We start from the raw sequence: 15,843 nt of genomic DNA, 5'->3' as shown, positions 1-15,843 counted from the left end.
AGAAATGCAATCCGAAAACAAAGGAAGTACGTTACAGTACGCTTGTTCGCCCACTGCTTGAATACTGCTCAGCAGTGTGGGATCCGTACCAGATAGGGTTGATAGAAGAGATAGAGAAGATTCAACGGAGAGCAGCGCGCTTCGGTACAGGATCATTTAGTAATCGCGAAAGCGTTACGGAGATGACAGATAAACTCCAGTGGAAGACTCTGCAGGAGAAACGCTCAGTAGCTCGGTACGAGCTTTTGTTGAAGTTTCGAGAACATACCTTCACCAAGGAGTCAAGCAGTATATTGCTCCCTCCTACGTATATCTCGCGAAGAGACCTTGAGGTTAAAATCAGAGAGATTAGGGCCCACACAGAGGCTTACCGACAATCTTTCTTTTCACGAACAATACGATACTGGAATAGAGGGGAGAACCGGTAGAGGTACTCAAAGTACCCTCCGCCACACACGGTCAGGTGGCTTGCGGAGTATGGTTGTAGATTTAGATGTAGATATGATGATAGTATTTGAGAACTGTGGTGAAATTGGTAATGTAAATGTAGATAAGCGGGGCTGTCGTGACATGCTGTGTTGTTACATGCAACGTGTATATTAAACACGAGTAGATACACATATTTTGAAGTGTTTCCTCAATCAACTTTTGATTCGTCAAATGTTAACGTATTGTTCCATTACAAAAATCGTATTCCGCACTCTGTTGTAGACAGTACGGTCAAGAGGAAATGCTCCCTGTCCCAGCAGGCTCGACATACGTACGCTCTCGCTGCTTGTATCGACGCAGTCTGGCATGGGAGCACCGCCTGGCGATGTTCACACCCCAATTGTCGATTCTGGCCTCCTTGTCTAACGTTTTTAGATTGTTTCTCGGGTACTATTGAGAAAAGTTTCAAAGCAAGCATTAATTACCGCTGTTTCACTGTACTCGTCTTTCAAGATGTTGTACCGGTCCATTAAAAATAAAAAGGCTTGCTTAAATATCTCGGTTCGTGCACAAGAGTTAAGATTTTTAAGCCTATTGCAAAATTGCGTGACCTACTGCATACTGTAATATGCCGTAAACCTCGTTTCGAGAACTGGAACTATTCATTGAATGGAAGCTATGTCACTCGACTATCGGTATAGCACTGTGGCCCTAGTATAGGCGGCTGTAGGATGTGTTTAGTTAGTCCGTGAAAACCGCTGGAAACGTACAGAGCTTCGTAACCGCGTCAGTTCGGTCTTGAAAGCTAGCGTTTTGAAACTGGCCTTCTCGTGGTAAATTAGAACATTAATAAAAATGATGCTGATTAGTCGTCGAACATTCAGCTGTAATTTTTAATTTGCCAGGATAGAACATTTAAAATAAACGAAAAAATTTATAATCGCTGTTAAAACTGGCATTTCAGTATCGTAAGTGGATTGCGTTAAATAAATCGGCGTTTTTCTTGCTGCTTCTGCCTGTGTAGAACACTCAACAATGCGATCACGTGACATGAAATGAAGGGTCCGGTGACCATCAGAACACTTGCTGCGTACCGGGTTAATGCAGGCTGCTCGGAGTGCCCTATAATCAGACGGTATTACAGGCCACGGCGTACTTGTTTTCTTTGCAAGCTGTTTTCCTCGCAATCGGGCAGTATTAATAAATCAGCCACTGACACCAGCATTACCTTCAGCTGTGTGTATGCGACACGTCATGTCACCGCATGCAACCTGACCCACACTTTTTAAAAGTGTTCAGTAGTGGGAATGGTCTGCCAATTTTGTTACGAAGTGGGATGAACGGTGACAGACTGCGGCCACCGTTCTTGTGTTCAAGTTGCGGACTTTCTATTTTGAAGAAATGTCTCGTCGGTAAAAGAGGACCAACACATCTGCAAGTGTTGTATGATCCCAAACGCTAATAGCTTCTGCAAATTCCACCAGTACGTGTTTATTTTGTAGTACACGATTTCTGCACAGCAGCCGCCTTCGACCGCTTCTGTCGTTTGTATAAGACGTCCCCTCCCCTCCCCACCCCACCCCTCTGTTCTGGGAAGAGTACTGCCTTTCTGGAATCGCGTAGACGCTAATTGTTCGTGCTATTCGTTTTGTGTTTGGTACGTATTTTCTTCGCATGTAATGAAAGGTACTTTGCCTTCGTTTCCTAAAAAATATATATTCTAGCTAGCACGCAGTACTTCATACTGTTAATTCTGTAATTTGAACGTTTCTGCTACATCGGTTGCCACAAGACGGAACCGACTATGTCCTATAGCTTTAGGTCCACATTCATCGTCTAACGCCTAGCGATGTACAATAAATTATAACTTAAATATTGTTTGTTTATTGATTTCTCTTTTTTCTGATGGAATGGCATGGCATGAAGAAGTTTATTTAGCCATTGTATTCGACGCAGTTGTATGAGGTTCTTCTATGCACCCCCTTGCAATTTGGCCAAGCTGAGACATGTCTTTCCTTTCCTGTAAGACCTACTTTCAAGATAAGGTGACAATGTGAGATATTCTGGTACAGTAAGGCGGATCATTTGTCATACTTCGTCTCCCCAATTGGGCTAAATTTTCAATATATTCTCCCCCCCCCCCCCCCCGCCCATTTTCTCTCTCGTATTCTATATGGTTTGTTCATACAGTGCAAGTATAATAGCTACATATTTCAGTTAATATTAGTTCAATTTCCTGTCGCTGGCTAATTTATATATACAGGGTGAGTCACTAACAATTGCCGCCAAGAATATCTCCGAAAGTGTGATAGTAGCTGAAAAGTTTATGGGACAACGGTAGCCATAATATGACGTTGTTTTTTTTTTGTTGCTGGGTGGGGTCGCGTCAGAGATATGGTCAGCTTTTTTTTATTTTTTATTTTTATTCATAGTATTTTCTGATAGCTACTATCGAGACGAATCCAATGATGTACAGCAGTAAGCTCTCTGAAGGTCAACGAAGGTCAAAAAGGTGGTATGATGTCTATTTACAGAAGGTGTTCGAAGTGATGACCATTGGTATCAATGCAGTGTTGCAATCTTCTTATCATGGATTGAGCGGTATTCCTTATCACTTCGGCACTTATCGATGCACATACTCTGACAGTTCTTTCTACTATATCGTGCAGGTAGTAAATATTCGCCGAATACGGCGTATCCGTCTGTTTCGCAATACAACACTAATAGGAACTGCAAGACTAGTATCGTCGAATCAAGCGAATGTGAATGATGTATTCCTTCGAAGAACAAGCCGATATGCTTCTCATTTACGTAGAATGCCAACGAAATTGCGTGAGAGCTAGAGACGTATACGGTGAAAGATAGCCTCAACATACTCACCCTACACGTCGTACATTTAAATGTGTGTATGACAAATTGAGAACAACTCGATCTTTAACGCATCGAAAACATATCCGACAAGTTACTAACGAGGAAACGGGAATTGGTAGTCTTGCCATTGTGGTTGAGATTCTTGTGTTGGTCCGCGTCAAATTGCAAGGGAATCTGGCCTGAGCCAGAACAGTGTTCGTGTTCTGCATCGCCATAGAATCATCCTTACCACATCACTCTCCTCCAAGGGTTATCTGTTACGGACTGCACGCGTCGCATTGAATTCTGCCGATGGGCTCAACTTCAGATTCAGAGGGATGACACATTTATTAATTTGATTTTATTTACCGACGAGGCTACATTCGCGGACCGTGGAAGTGTTAATTTGCATAAAATGCATTATTGGACAACGGAAAATCCATGTTGGTTGCGGCAAGTTGCACACTATAAACCGTGGTCGGTGAATGTATGGTGTGGGATTCTTGAGGACACAAATGTAGGCCCCTATTTCATCGAAGGAAATCTTAATGGTATGAAGTACACCACATTACTACAAGAAACATTAGGTCTGTTACTGGAAGAAATACCTTCAGGAACAAGGAACAGAATTTGGTATCAACACGATGGGTGTTCGGCACATTTTTCGCTGATCGCTAGAAATGAATTGCAGAGATAATACACAAATCGTTGGATTGGACGCGGAGGAGATGTGTCGTTCGCCAGTCTTGACGCCTCTGGATTTTTTTTGGTGGGGATTCGTAAAAGACATTGTTTATAAAGACGTTGCAACTACACCTGACGATATGCGAGAGAGAATTGGCAGAGCTTGTGTTTCAATAAATGCCGCAGTGATAAGGAATACTACTCAATCCATGATAAGAATAGTGCAGCACTGCATTGATACCAATGGTCATCACTTCGAACACCCAATGTAAATGGATGTTCATGCCGTCTTTGTGACCTTCGTTGACCCTCAAAAACCTTGCTGTTACACATAATTCTATTCCTCTCGATAGCTGCTATCAGGAAATAAGTACCAAACTATAACATCCCATAAAAAAAGTTGACCTTCATATCTCTGAAGTGACCCCACCTAGTAACAAAAAACCACCGTCATATTATGGCTCCCGTTGTCCCATCCAACTTTTGTCCCACAAACTTTTGAGGTCCTATCATACTTTCGGAGTTATTCATGGTGGCAACTGTTAGTGACTCACCCAATAAACAGAAACTTAAATGAAAGTGCTCAAAAACTAAATTTTGCCACTTTGACAAAATGTAAAAAAGTTACATTTTTTGACGAAATGTAGCGATCTTGCTAATTGTAGCAATTAGATTTGTACAGAATTTTGTACTGTTTTAAAAAGGAAATAGACGTCAGAGCACTGGGACAAAAGAAACTGATATGTTGTGATAGAACTGAAAAAGAAAGAAATTTTCGAAGTTTTTTTAGTACATTTAAGGCAACATAAATTTTGTTGACAAAAGTCGGTTTTTGAACCTTTCCAATCATATGAACGAATTACAAAAATGAAATCGTCTGCACCACCTTTTGCGTATTAGACTGGACTACTAACCGCAAATAATCTTGCCACAGGTCGGCTTTTACCAGGCGTTTCATGTTCTTGTATACAGGGTGGAGATAAATTGTGCCACGAAATTTTAACCCTGGATAGCTGATGTAGTTGGAACGAAAAGCATTAATGTTATGTAGGTCGACAACGCACAGTTTTAAACTACGGGAACGTGGCCGCGGGATTTCCCTGTTGCCGGATGCTCTGGACAAGGCATGACCGCGAATACTTTAGCCTGCCGGAGATGGCGGTGTATTCGAGGCGGCCCGCACGTTCGGTGGTAGCGTGCCAGCCTTCCACTCTGGGGGCGAATCGGCCGGGATCCCGACACGTCCATTGTAGTTTCGTAATAAGACGTACCGGCTCAAATGGTGCAGTTGGCTCTGAGCACTATGGGACTTAACATCTTAGGTCATCAGTCTCCATGAACTTAGAACTACTTAAAACTTACTAACCTAAGGACATCACATACATCCATGCCCGAGGCAGGATTCGAACCTGCGACCGTAGCGGTCACGCGGTTCCAGACTGTAGCGCCTAGAACCGCTCGGCCACCTCGGCCGGCAAGACGTACCGGGAACAGACCCACAACAGCTGTTAGTCCACGTACAGAAAGTATTTTACAAATTGTGTCGGCCTTGAAAGGGGCCTTCTTTATAGCTGAGACTTTGTTTACTTAAAGTCGCTGCTCGAACTGGCGACTCTCTGACGGAACACAAGCTTCGAAACGAGGAAACGTCATCTACTGCACGTGGCCCGTTTCGACCTACGCCGTTCAGTACTCTGTCAAAAATATTTTCGCAGTAGAGCATTAGGACAGTCCCAGTACAAGACAAATGCAGTGTCCAAAACGGAGACTGCGTAATGACGACAGACGTGTAACCACACCAGTCGTACTGAACAGTGGCGAAAGCGCGAAACCCGTCTTGGCGCGAGGACAGTCTCGGCGATTCCGCGCGGCACGTGGTGGGCCGCGGTGTGCCCGCGCTCGCCAGCCCGCTGCGAATGTGGCGCCGAGCTGAGCTGTGGCGTCGCGCCGCGCTGGCCAGGTGCGCGGCCTTCTGGGCGCGTAATTTGCTGCTCGCCCGTCATTCGCTTCTTTTGTGTGGTTTACGCCGGAAAGCGAGAGTGAGAGTGAGCGGCCGTGTTTAGTTTTTCCCGGCGAGTTATTAGCTGCGCGCGGCGGCTTGTAAGGGCGCATCTCGGTACAGTCGGCTCCGCTCGCGCGGGTCCCGGCGCCTGCCCGGCCTCAGGACAGCCGGGCTCACCCGCAGGCTCACACACCACGTCCACTCGCTGACACACAGGGGGCTGGTCCAAATGGCTCTGAGCACTATGCGACTTAACTTCTGAGGTCATCAGTCGCCTAGAACTTAGAACTAATTAAACCTAACTGACCTAAGGACATGACACACATCCATGCCCGAGGCAGGATTCGAACCTGCGACCGTAGCGGTCGCTCGGCTCCAGACTGTAGCGCCTAGAACAGCACGGCCACTCCGCCGGCCACACAGAAGGAGCTGGCGGATTGTCTGTCCTCTTGGAGAGGCCCGGTGAACATTCTGAGCGACAGTTACACGGTGTACTGTTGCTCTTCTCAGTTTGGTCCGTTTCTACGAAGTCGTATATGAAGTTGTTACTACTTCTTCGTGTTCAGCGATAACTAGGTGAAAGCGTCTTATATTATGGCAATACATGTAGACATTATTTAAAGCAAGCAGGATATGATTACTATGATAATGTAAAAAATATATGCAGGGTAATTATAAAGTCTATGAAATACTTTCAAAAAAATCTGTAAAATGGTCGCGAACAACGTGATGATACAGTATGTGAAGCACACTCTCCTAAAGCTTTTTACAATGTTTATGTATGTTGTGTATGTCCGGGATCTGTTGGTAGGGCATATTCTGCGGCATCAAGGGATCACCAATTTAGTATTGGAGGGCAGCGTGGAGGGTAAAAATCGTAGAGGGAGACCAAGAGAGAAATACACTAAACAGATCAGAAGGATGTAGGCTGCAGTAGGTACTGGCAGATGAAGAAGCCTGCACAGGATAGAGTAGCATGGAGAGCTGCATCAAACCAGTCTCTGGGCTGACAACAACAACATCATATCCGCTTTTAGTCAGACAGAGCCCACCTAATCGGTAATTCAATTCTACCCATGTCCGACCTAACGTACCAGGAGTGGCGCTAGGAACAACAGCTGCGACGCGGTGTCTAAAGTCTCCGAGGTTTTCTGGTAGAGGTGGAAAGTAAACCTCATCTTGAAGTAACCTCACAAGACACCGAGCGCGGCGACCGTGTTGGTCACTCAAGTAGCGCCAGGTCAGCCGCCGCAGCACGGCCTGTTCAGCTACGTGGCATTCTAGTAATCTTGTACACTGGTGACTGAGGGATGTTTGATTCTGCACCGGCTCGGCAGGTAGATTTTGTGGGACTTTGCGACGTCGGTTCCTCACACCGTCCAATGTCTGTTCTGACACGACCGGTCGACCCGTACGTTTGGCATCGCGCAACCAACCACAACTCCACATATTTCTTGAACGACTTTACTAGGCTGTCGTAAACTAGCAGTGTCTTTTGAAACTTGCCACGGAGAACACGTTGCACTCTAACTACCGATTCGCCGTGGACAAATTCTAGCAAACAGTATGCTTACTCTGGCTGGTTCGCCGCTATTTCCAGAAAGTGTGGTCAGTGGTAGCCATGTTGTCGGCTCTCCATACTAGCTTGCCGACACAATGTAAACAAAAAAGAGAATTTTTCCTTCCACGTACTATATCATTTATTATGTTATGCTAGTCATTAACCTATACAACTTTTGCAAATGTTTCCTGTACTTCATTATTACCTGTATATGAGAATGGTGTGTTTTGTGTCGCCGGTTATCTGATTAGTTTCATGCTGCCTGCCACGATTTCCACTTCTGTGCCAACTACTTCGTCTCAGAGTAGCACCAACAGTAAACGTCCACAATTATTCATTGTATGTACTCAGCTCTACAGTTTCTGCCCTCCATACCTGTTGACTTGAGACATGCCCTATTATTTCGCATTCAGTGTTCACCACGTAGTCCCTTCATCGTTGACTCTTCGCAGAACCTCCTTATTTCTTATTAGTCCACTTAATTTTCAGAATCTTTCTCTAATACTCCATCTCAGACGCTTCCATTCTCTTTCTTTCCAGCTTTCTCACAGTAGATGATGCATTTCCATACAAGGATCCGGACATACAGTCGCAGAAATTTCTTCCTCGGATTGGCACATATATTTGATACCACTAGACATCTGTTAGCGAGGAATGCCCTCTTTCGCACTGGTCGTTACTTTCGTATGTTTTCCATACTTTGTCAGGTGTTTTGAAGGTAGCAAAATTCCTTCAATTTCGTCTACTGTGTTTTCCGCAGTTTTTATAAGTTGATCGTTAGTCGTCAGTATTTTCATCTACCTTTGATTTACTGTCACTCCATATTTTGCGGTGAGTAGACCGTTAATTTCATTCACCAGCTCCTGAATTCTTCCTCATTTTCATTGAAGACACTCTGAAGTTTTATCTCACTCCTGACATTCCTGTTATTTCCTGCGTTGTTTATTTGTTACGCAGTCTGTGTAGTAGATAAGAAACGGCGCAACCCTGCCGTACGCCCTTTTAATCATGGCACTTCTCTCTTGACCTTCAATTCTTATTGTTCCCTCAAGGTTCTGGTACACGTTGTGTATTTCCCATGTTTCCTCATAATGTGAGCAGCATAGCGATCCACATCTTGCTTTCTTAATATTGCACAAGTTTCGATCTACATCTACACGGATACTCCGCAAATCACTCTTAATCGTATACATTCCTTAGGTACATATTTTCTACAACATCTAGGTTGGTGTCCTTGTGGTCGCTGCTAACTTGCTATTTTGATGTACATAGTGAAACGTACGAAACATTAACTTTGTTTTGGATTTTAGTGAGAACTACATAAACATGGTAACAGCGGCGGCCGGATGCAGGTCAAACCTGACATGGTGCTTGAAGACGGAGAACCAGTCGTGTAAATTTAATAAATTAAATTCCAATTGGTCAATTGTTTAGATTTTATATTATGTAGGTGAATGGTGCCAAGGGAGGTGGCGCAGTGGCTAGCACACTGGACTCGCATTCGCATTCGGGAGGACGACGGTTCACACACACGCCCGGCCATCCCGTCTGCCAACGGCCTTGCCGCAGTGGTAACACCTGTTCCCGTCAGATCACCGAAGTTAAGCGCTGTCGGGCTGGGCTAGCATTTGGATGGGCGGCCCTCCGGTCTGACGAGCGCTGTTGGCAAGCGGTATGCAGTCAGCCCTTGTGAGACAAATTGAGGAGCTACTTGACTGAGAAGTAGTGGCTCCGGTCTCGTAGTCTGATACACGGCCGGGTGAGCGTTGTGCTGACCACGTGCCACTCCACATCCGTATCCAGTGACGCCTGTGTGCTGCGGATGACACGGCGGCCGGCCGGTACCGTTGGTCCTTTCAAGGCCTGTTCGGACATTTGGGGGGAGGGAGAGAGAGAGAGAGAGAGAGAGAGAGAGAGAGAGAGAGAGAGAGGTAGAGGTGAATGGTGCATATTCCATTAAGATTATAGGCAGAGCATAAGTTCTTTTTTCGCATGTACGTTATTAGCAGCCATTGTAGAACCCTGAGGACGTAGTAACGCTAACAAATGAAATAACTGCTCAAAAATACTCTGGCCGTTGGTGATAACTGACAAAATAACACAGCTCAGAAAAGGCGAATATCCGTCGGAAACGCTAACATCACTTGGAGTAAACCGAGCGTGGTGGCGCACCGCCGAAGGAACGGGATTACTTATTCCAGAGGACCGGGGCTGCGACCGCGCGGTCTTTCTTTTGCAGGTTGTCCACGGTCACCCAAAAATTTCGGCAAACGCTTGTACGATTCGTTCAACATGGTCTTCTGTACCATCCTCTCAGCTGATTCTCCGGTGCCAATTACATAAACATCGACACAACGATAAGTTTTAATCTTTTTCGTGGGTGAGATAAATGTTTATATCTTCTACCGTAACTAATTGCCATGAGCTAATGTTACGTATCTGGTTTTTACGTTTTGAACAGGTATGAAATATTGAGAACCTTACGAAGCAGAGCGCATCTAGCGATTGAGGCTTTTTTCGTTTTTCGGCTAATCATTTCGGGTGAATGCGAGACTGCTTTTTGAGTTAAACTACGACCGGTTCCTTCGTCCAATTTTTTTCCAGGCGGATGGGCTACAATGAACATGGTTAAAGCGCAACAAACTTTAAAGAATAAAGAAATTGTCTATTGCAGTGCCGCGTTTCGAATTAATATTTCTGTTAATTTATTGTAATTATATATTCCTGCCATCCTTGTGGGTTATCGTAGTTATAAATTGTTTCCTCTTTCTCCAGAAATTTGCGTTTCTTTCCCTTCGATGATGCGTCGGATGTGTTGTATTCGCACACACATTAGAGGAAATTCTGGTAGTCATATTGAGAACACTACTTCCTCTGTTGCAAGTCTATAAATGAATCTCCTGTGCGGGTATACGAGGCAATGGGGCTTTTGGTAACAGTTGTTGGCGCCTGCCAGACTGTAATTTCTAGGAAAGAAAACTTCATTTATAGAATTCCTCAAAAAATTCGTAGTGACGTTAGCAACAACACGGACAGCACAAATCGGTAGAATTTTCATCGTTCGCTAGCCGCAGAAGACGAGTGATCATTGTTGCGTCGGCAGTTTCCCATATTTCCTTTCACACCTTTTCTCCCCATCCATCGTCTCCCCCTTCCATTTTCCGCTCTTTTCCTGTACTTTCTTCTAAACCCTTCCTCCTTTCCCCCATTGTAATCTTGTTCATTATAAATTTTTCCACAATAAATTGTACGACCTTACCTTACCCTACCAGCCTCCATGGCAGGGATAGCTGACGCACACACGTGCAATGCCGGTCGACAGGGAAGCAAGCGGGTTCGAATCCTGCTGGTAGAAGATTTTCACTACCAGTATTTGGCAGGAAGGGAAGAGAAGTGGCGGCGTAAACTTTCTGAATACCAGCCTTTGTGCCAGTGTTCAAATGGCTCTGAGCACTATGGAACTTAACTTCTGAGGTCATCAGTCCCCCAGAAGTTAGAACTACTTAAACCTAACTAACCTAAGGACGTTACACACATGCGTGCCCGAGGCAGGATTCGAACCTGCGACCGTAGCGGTCGCGCGGTTCAACACTGCAGCGCCTAGAACCGCTCGGCCACCCCGGCTGGCTGTGCCAGTGTCTCGGATTAAATGCCAAAACACTTCAGAGTCTCTCATGAAGCGAGAGCATGTGACGATGGTCATTCATGTGTCGGATGGGGACATTCAGTTCAGCCATCCGGCTCTGCTGATGCTGTTGGGGACGAGTCCGGTTTATATCGGCATCGGGCTTAACCTCCCTTGTCCCATAACAACACAAACTAAACGCTAAACTCTTCACGCAGTCATTACACTCAGATACAGATACGCACTTGACATTTCAACACAGGTCGCAGGAAGACAACAGCAGACAACATACACGGTATAAGGACCTTCCATAGAACGGGGAAGCAGGATTTGTTTTGTAAATAAAACGGCGTTTTCTTACTGTAAGTGTAATTTATTTTCGCAGACGCGTTTCGCCTGTTTTTTACTTTTTGGCATTTTCAGTGAGATCCAGAACGATACAGTTTTGTTATTTTTAGATCATCAGATAGTTCACGTCGCGCTTTTTTTATGTGAATGAGTAATTACTTACTGTTCTTCGGCATCTGCGTTTGCTCTCATCTGGTCTGGAGGTCCCTCTACCACTTCATTTCCGGAATGCAAAATTGTTCTTGTTACTCTGACTTTGTTACCGTACACGTAAGTCGGGATAAATCGCGGAGCCAAGTATTTCAGACACGTAATCTAAGTTTCCTTGCCATCACACGATGGCAACGTGTCTAGCGTTGCGGCCTAACACTTATGCGCCTCGTGTTCGAAACCAGATTATTATTTTTGTTTTTGTTTTTCATTTATCTACCCATGTTCGTAGAAGATACTGCACGAATGTTTTCCAATGTATACTGAAATCACTTTGTCCTTGTTCGTCTGCTAATTGTGTACCTCGTGAATGAGACAAAAAAGAAAAAAACAATAAATGAAAGGAAAAGCTATTTGAAATTGTTTCCAATGACATACCTATAGTGTATCTTCATTCGTAATCAGTTGCAAGCGCCAGTTTGTGGAAAAGTGATACGTTATGCGTGGTTTGCCGCGAAATTATTGCCACCGCGTGCAGTCTTCAGCAGTGTCAACGACGTTTCTTTCCTGAGTGAGATTCATACGGAGAAATGTCGCTGTAGCAAACCTGCCTTTGCGCGATGCTCATGGTGTTCTGAACTTTTCATGTTTCTAGGATCGGTATCGTCGAAGGGTATGCGCCAAATCTTCCCGAAGAATAAACAAAAGAATAAAATGCAAGAATTTTATGATACTGAAGTGTAAGAATACGAGAATTTAAAGAGTGTGTGCAGTCCGTCTTCAGGCCACGAGTGGCCTACCGGGACCATCCGACCGCCGTGTCATCCTCGGTGGAGGATGCGGATGGGAGGGGCGTGGCGTCAGCACACCGCTCTCCCGGTCGTTATGATGGTATTCTTGACCGAAGCTGCTACTATTCGGTCGAGTAGTTCCTCAATTGGCATCACGAGGCTGCGTGCACCCCGAAAAAATGGCAACAGCGCATGGCGGCCTGGATGGTCACCCATCCAAGTGCCGACCACGCCCGACAGCTCTTAACTTCGGTGATCTCACGGGAACCGGTGTATCCACTGCGGCAAGGCCGTTGCCCTAAAGAGAGTGTGACTACTGAAAATGTCATACATTCAATTAATAAATGTATGATACTTTTTGTGAAACACAGTTGTAAGTTTACAGTTAATGTAACGTCCATGTATCCCCTAACTTGGCAAGAAACATTCCTGTAGTAACCGAGAGGCCGCGATGCTAGCCACTATGCCACCAGTTAGGCTGAGCCTGTCGCCGTAAAATGGATATAAATTACGACGAAAATTTTGACAGTCATTTTCTCGGAAACGGCCGTGTATTTAAGGATAAGCCGAGACGTGTTCGATTATTTTGGCTCCTCCTCCACAGAGCGAAGTTTCCGGGATATCAGGTAGTGGCACTTGCTGTGTTGTCCTCGTGAAAGTACGGACAGCTTTTAGGGCGAAATGAAGCCATACTCCTAGCACTATTTGAGCTTCAGAGCGCTGGCATCTTCTCAGTACTGCAGTGTTAGTCTCTGTACACTTCACCCTCGTTACGAGGCCAACGGAACAGCACATACGTGTTGGACTGCGAGAAAATCGGAAAACAGCGCTGGTCGCGGACTCTACAGTCTGTGTGAGTGCCCGCCGGCCGGGGTGGCCGAGCGGTTCTAGGCGCTATAGTCTGGAAACGCGCGACCGCAACAGTCGCAGGTTCGAATCCTGCCTTGGGCATGGATGTGTGTGATGTCCTTAGGTTAGTTAAGTTTAAGTAGTTCTAAGTTCTAGGGACTGATGACCTCAGAAGTTAAGTCCCATAGTGCTCACAGCCATTTGAACCATTTGGTAGTGTCCGGTTGGAGCGTCGCGTGTTGGTGTACCACAAAATGTCTCACGGTTGCAGAATACGTAGTCACCATCAGTGTTCTGCCTAAAGGCAGGTTTTCACATGGTAGTTTTCCAGGCTGTCCGGTCTTCTGCCGTCCTCTTCAGGTCTGCATAATTTCCTCTTCCCTTTATGTCGTCTATCACCATGTATCTCCTTGTTCCTCTCAGTCTTCTCCCACAAACCAATCCTTCCAAAGCATCAACTAGCAAGCACTCCCTTCTCAATGAATGTCCGAACCAGTTCTTTTTCCTTTCTCTTACAACCTTCAGCAGACATCCTCTCTCACCAACCCTTTCCAATACTCTTTCATTACTCATTCTTTCCATCCACCTTATTCTCTCCATTCTCGTCCACATCCACATCTCAAATGCTTCTAACCTTTTTTCATCCTGTGGTCTCAGTGTCCATGTTTCTGCCCCATATAGTGCCACACTCCAGACAACACATTTACCAAACGTTTTCCTTAGTCCTTTATCTAATTTGCCACATAAGAGTCTCCTTTTTCTGTTGAATGCCTCCTTCGCTATGGCAGTTCGAGTTTTCACCTCCTGGTGACATCTCAAGTCTTCAGTTACTGTGCTTCCGAGATATTTAAATCGACTTACTCGGCTAATGGTAGATTGTCCTATTTTAATATTGGTCAGTCTGCGTCTTGTGCTGATGACCATACTCTTTGTTTTTGATGTGTTTATTTGCATCCCATATTCCACACAAGCATCATTCAGATCTTTGAGCATGTTATTCACTGTCCGCTCACTTTCTGCCACTAACACCATGTCATCAGCAAATCTTAAACATTCTATTCTCTTTCCACCAATACATATTCCTCTTTTCCCATCTAAACTTTTCGCAATAATCTCTTCAAGGTATACGTTAAACAACAGTGGGGAAAGGCAACAACCTCGTCGAACACCTCGTCCAATGCTGCTTCCTTCTGACATTTCATTTCCAATCCTTATCCTTACTTTCTGGTGTAAATATAGATTCTGTAACAGTCGTCTCTCTTTCCAATCTACTCCTTTCCCCTTCAAGATATCCATCAGCTTGTTCCACTGAACTCTGTCAAAAGCCTTTTCTAAATCTATAAAAACAGCAAAGATTTCTCTACCCTTTTCCATATATCTTTACCCTATAGTTCTTAGCAGGCCTATAGCATCTCTTGTTCCTTTTCCTCTTCTAAATCCGAACTGATCCTCTTCTAAATACGTAGTGCGTGGGTTCAAGAAGGCAGCAGCGCGTTGGCGGGTCCCCGGGCGCTCCGGCGCTGTAAATCCAGTTTGGGTCTGGCCGCGGCACAGGTGGCTGCGCAGAGCCGCTCCGCCCTGACCACATCCGGCTGCCGCTAATACTAATAGCCCTTTTTGTGGCGCTCTTACCGGACAACCTGCCGGCGTGTACAGGCGGCGGGACTGACGTGGAAGGCGCCTTGTTTATAAACCTCCTGGTACCTGGGGCAGGGCGCTGTCGGGGCCCAACCGCTGCCGCCGAACTGTACTTCGTGGATCACTGCGAAGTGTGTCATACTGGGTATTACTTGTGGTACTATACATCGTGTTTTCCTCCTGTTTCGTTGACTGACGACGCGTGGGAAAAAAAATCTGCTTGTTTCGCTCTTTACGAACGGTTTTGGCTTGACACACGTAAGGAGCTTTTGGAAACTGTGTGTATGTGGCGCGACCGAGGAATAATGTGTCAAACTGTTCCTTCTTCCGAGCGTGAACCGCGCGCACTTTTGCTGCGCGCCTGTTTCCCACTTGTGCCGACGGCGCCTAAGTTTACGTACTGGGCGATCTCTTCGACCACGGTCTGCCTTCCTCCTAAGGCAACAGGCGCTCTGGTGGCAACCCCGTGTTGTACACCGCTACGACCCTGTACGGTCCTCGAGGCCCCAAGGATTCACTGTCCAGTTGTACACGGAATCTTGTACTGCATTACCGCCGCTGTTCACCGTGATTCGCTGCAGATACGTTGGTAAAGGGGAGAGGTCACATCGATATGGGTATCATCTCAAGTTCACTGAACCTTTTTGCGGATGATGCTGTAGTATATCGAAAGGTTGTAACAATGGAAAATTGTTCTGAAATGCAGGAGCATCTGCAGCGAATTGACGCATGGTGCAGGGAATGGCAATTGAATCTCATTGTAGACAAGTATAATGTGTTGCGAATACATCGAAAGAAAGATCCTTCATCATTTAACTACAATATAGCAGGTCAGCAACTGGAAGCAGTTAATTCCATAAATTATCTGGGAGTAGGCATTAGGAGTGATTTAAAGTGGAATGATCATATATAGTTG

The 15,843-nt window shown here is 45.4% G+C and overlaps 1 protein-coding gene and 2 pseudogenes across 1 annotated transcript in view; 2 read left to right on the top strand and 1 right to left on the bottom strand.

Annotated features, from left to right (window-relative positions):
* The window catches only part of LOC126145824 (maternal embryonic leucine zipper kinase-like), a 393,633-nt gene that overhangs the window by 356,016 nt on the left and 21,774 nt on the right, over nucleotides 1–15,843 (top strand). The window lies entirely within an intron of this gene.
* Nucleotides 9,077–9,194, top strand: LOC126099394 (5S ribosomal RNA; annotated as a pseudogene).
* On the bottom strand, nucleotides 12,621–12,738 carry LOC126097534 (5S ribosomal RNA; annotated as a pseudogene).

This window comes from Schistocerca cancellata, chromosome 1 (genome assembly GCF_023864275.1).
Source record: "Schistocerca cancellata isolate TAMUIC-IGC-003103 chromosome 1, iqSchCanc2.1, whole genome shotgun sequence".
Classification (NCBI taxonomy): domain Eukaryota; kingdom Metazoa; phylum Arthropoda; class Insecta; order Orthoptera; family Acrididae; genus Schistocerca; species Schistocerca cancellata.
Note: the sequence above shows the minus strand (reverse complement) of the source record. Positions and strands in the feature narration are given on the sequence as shown.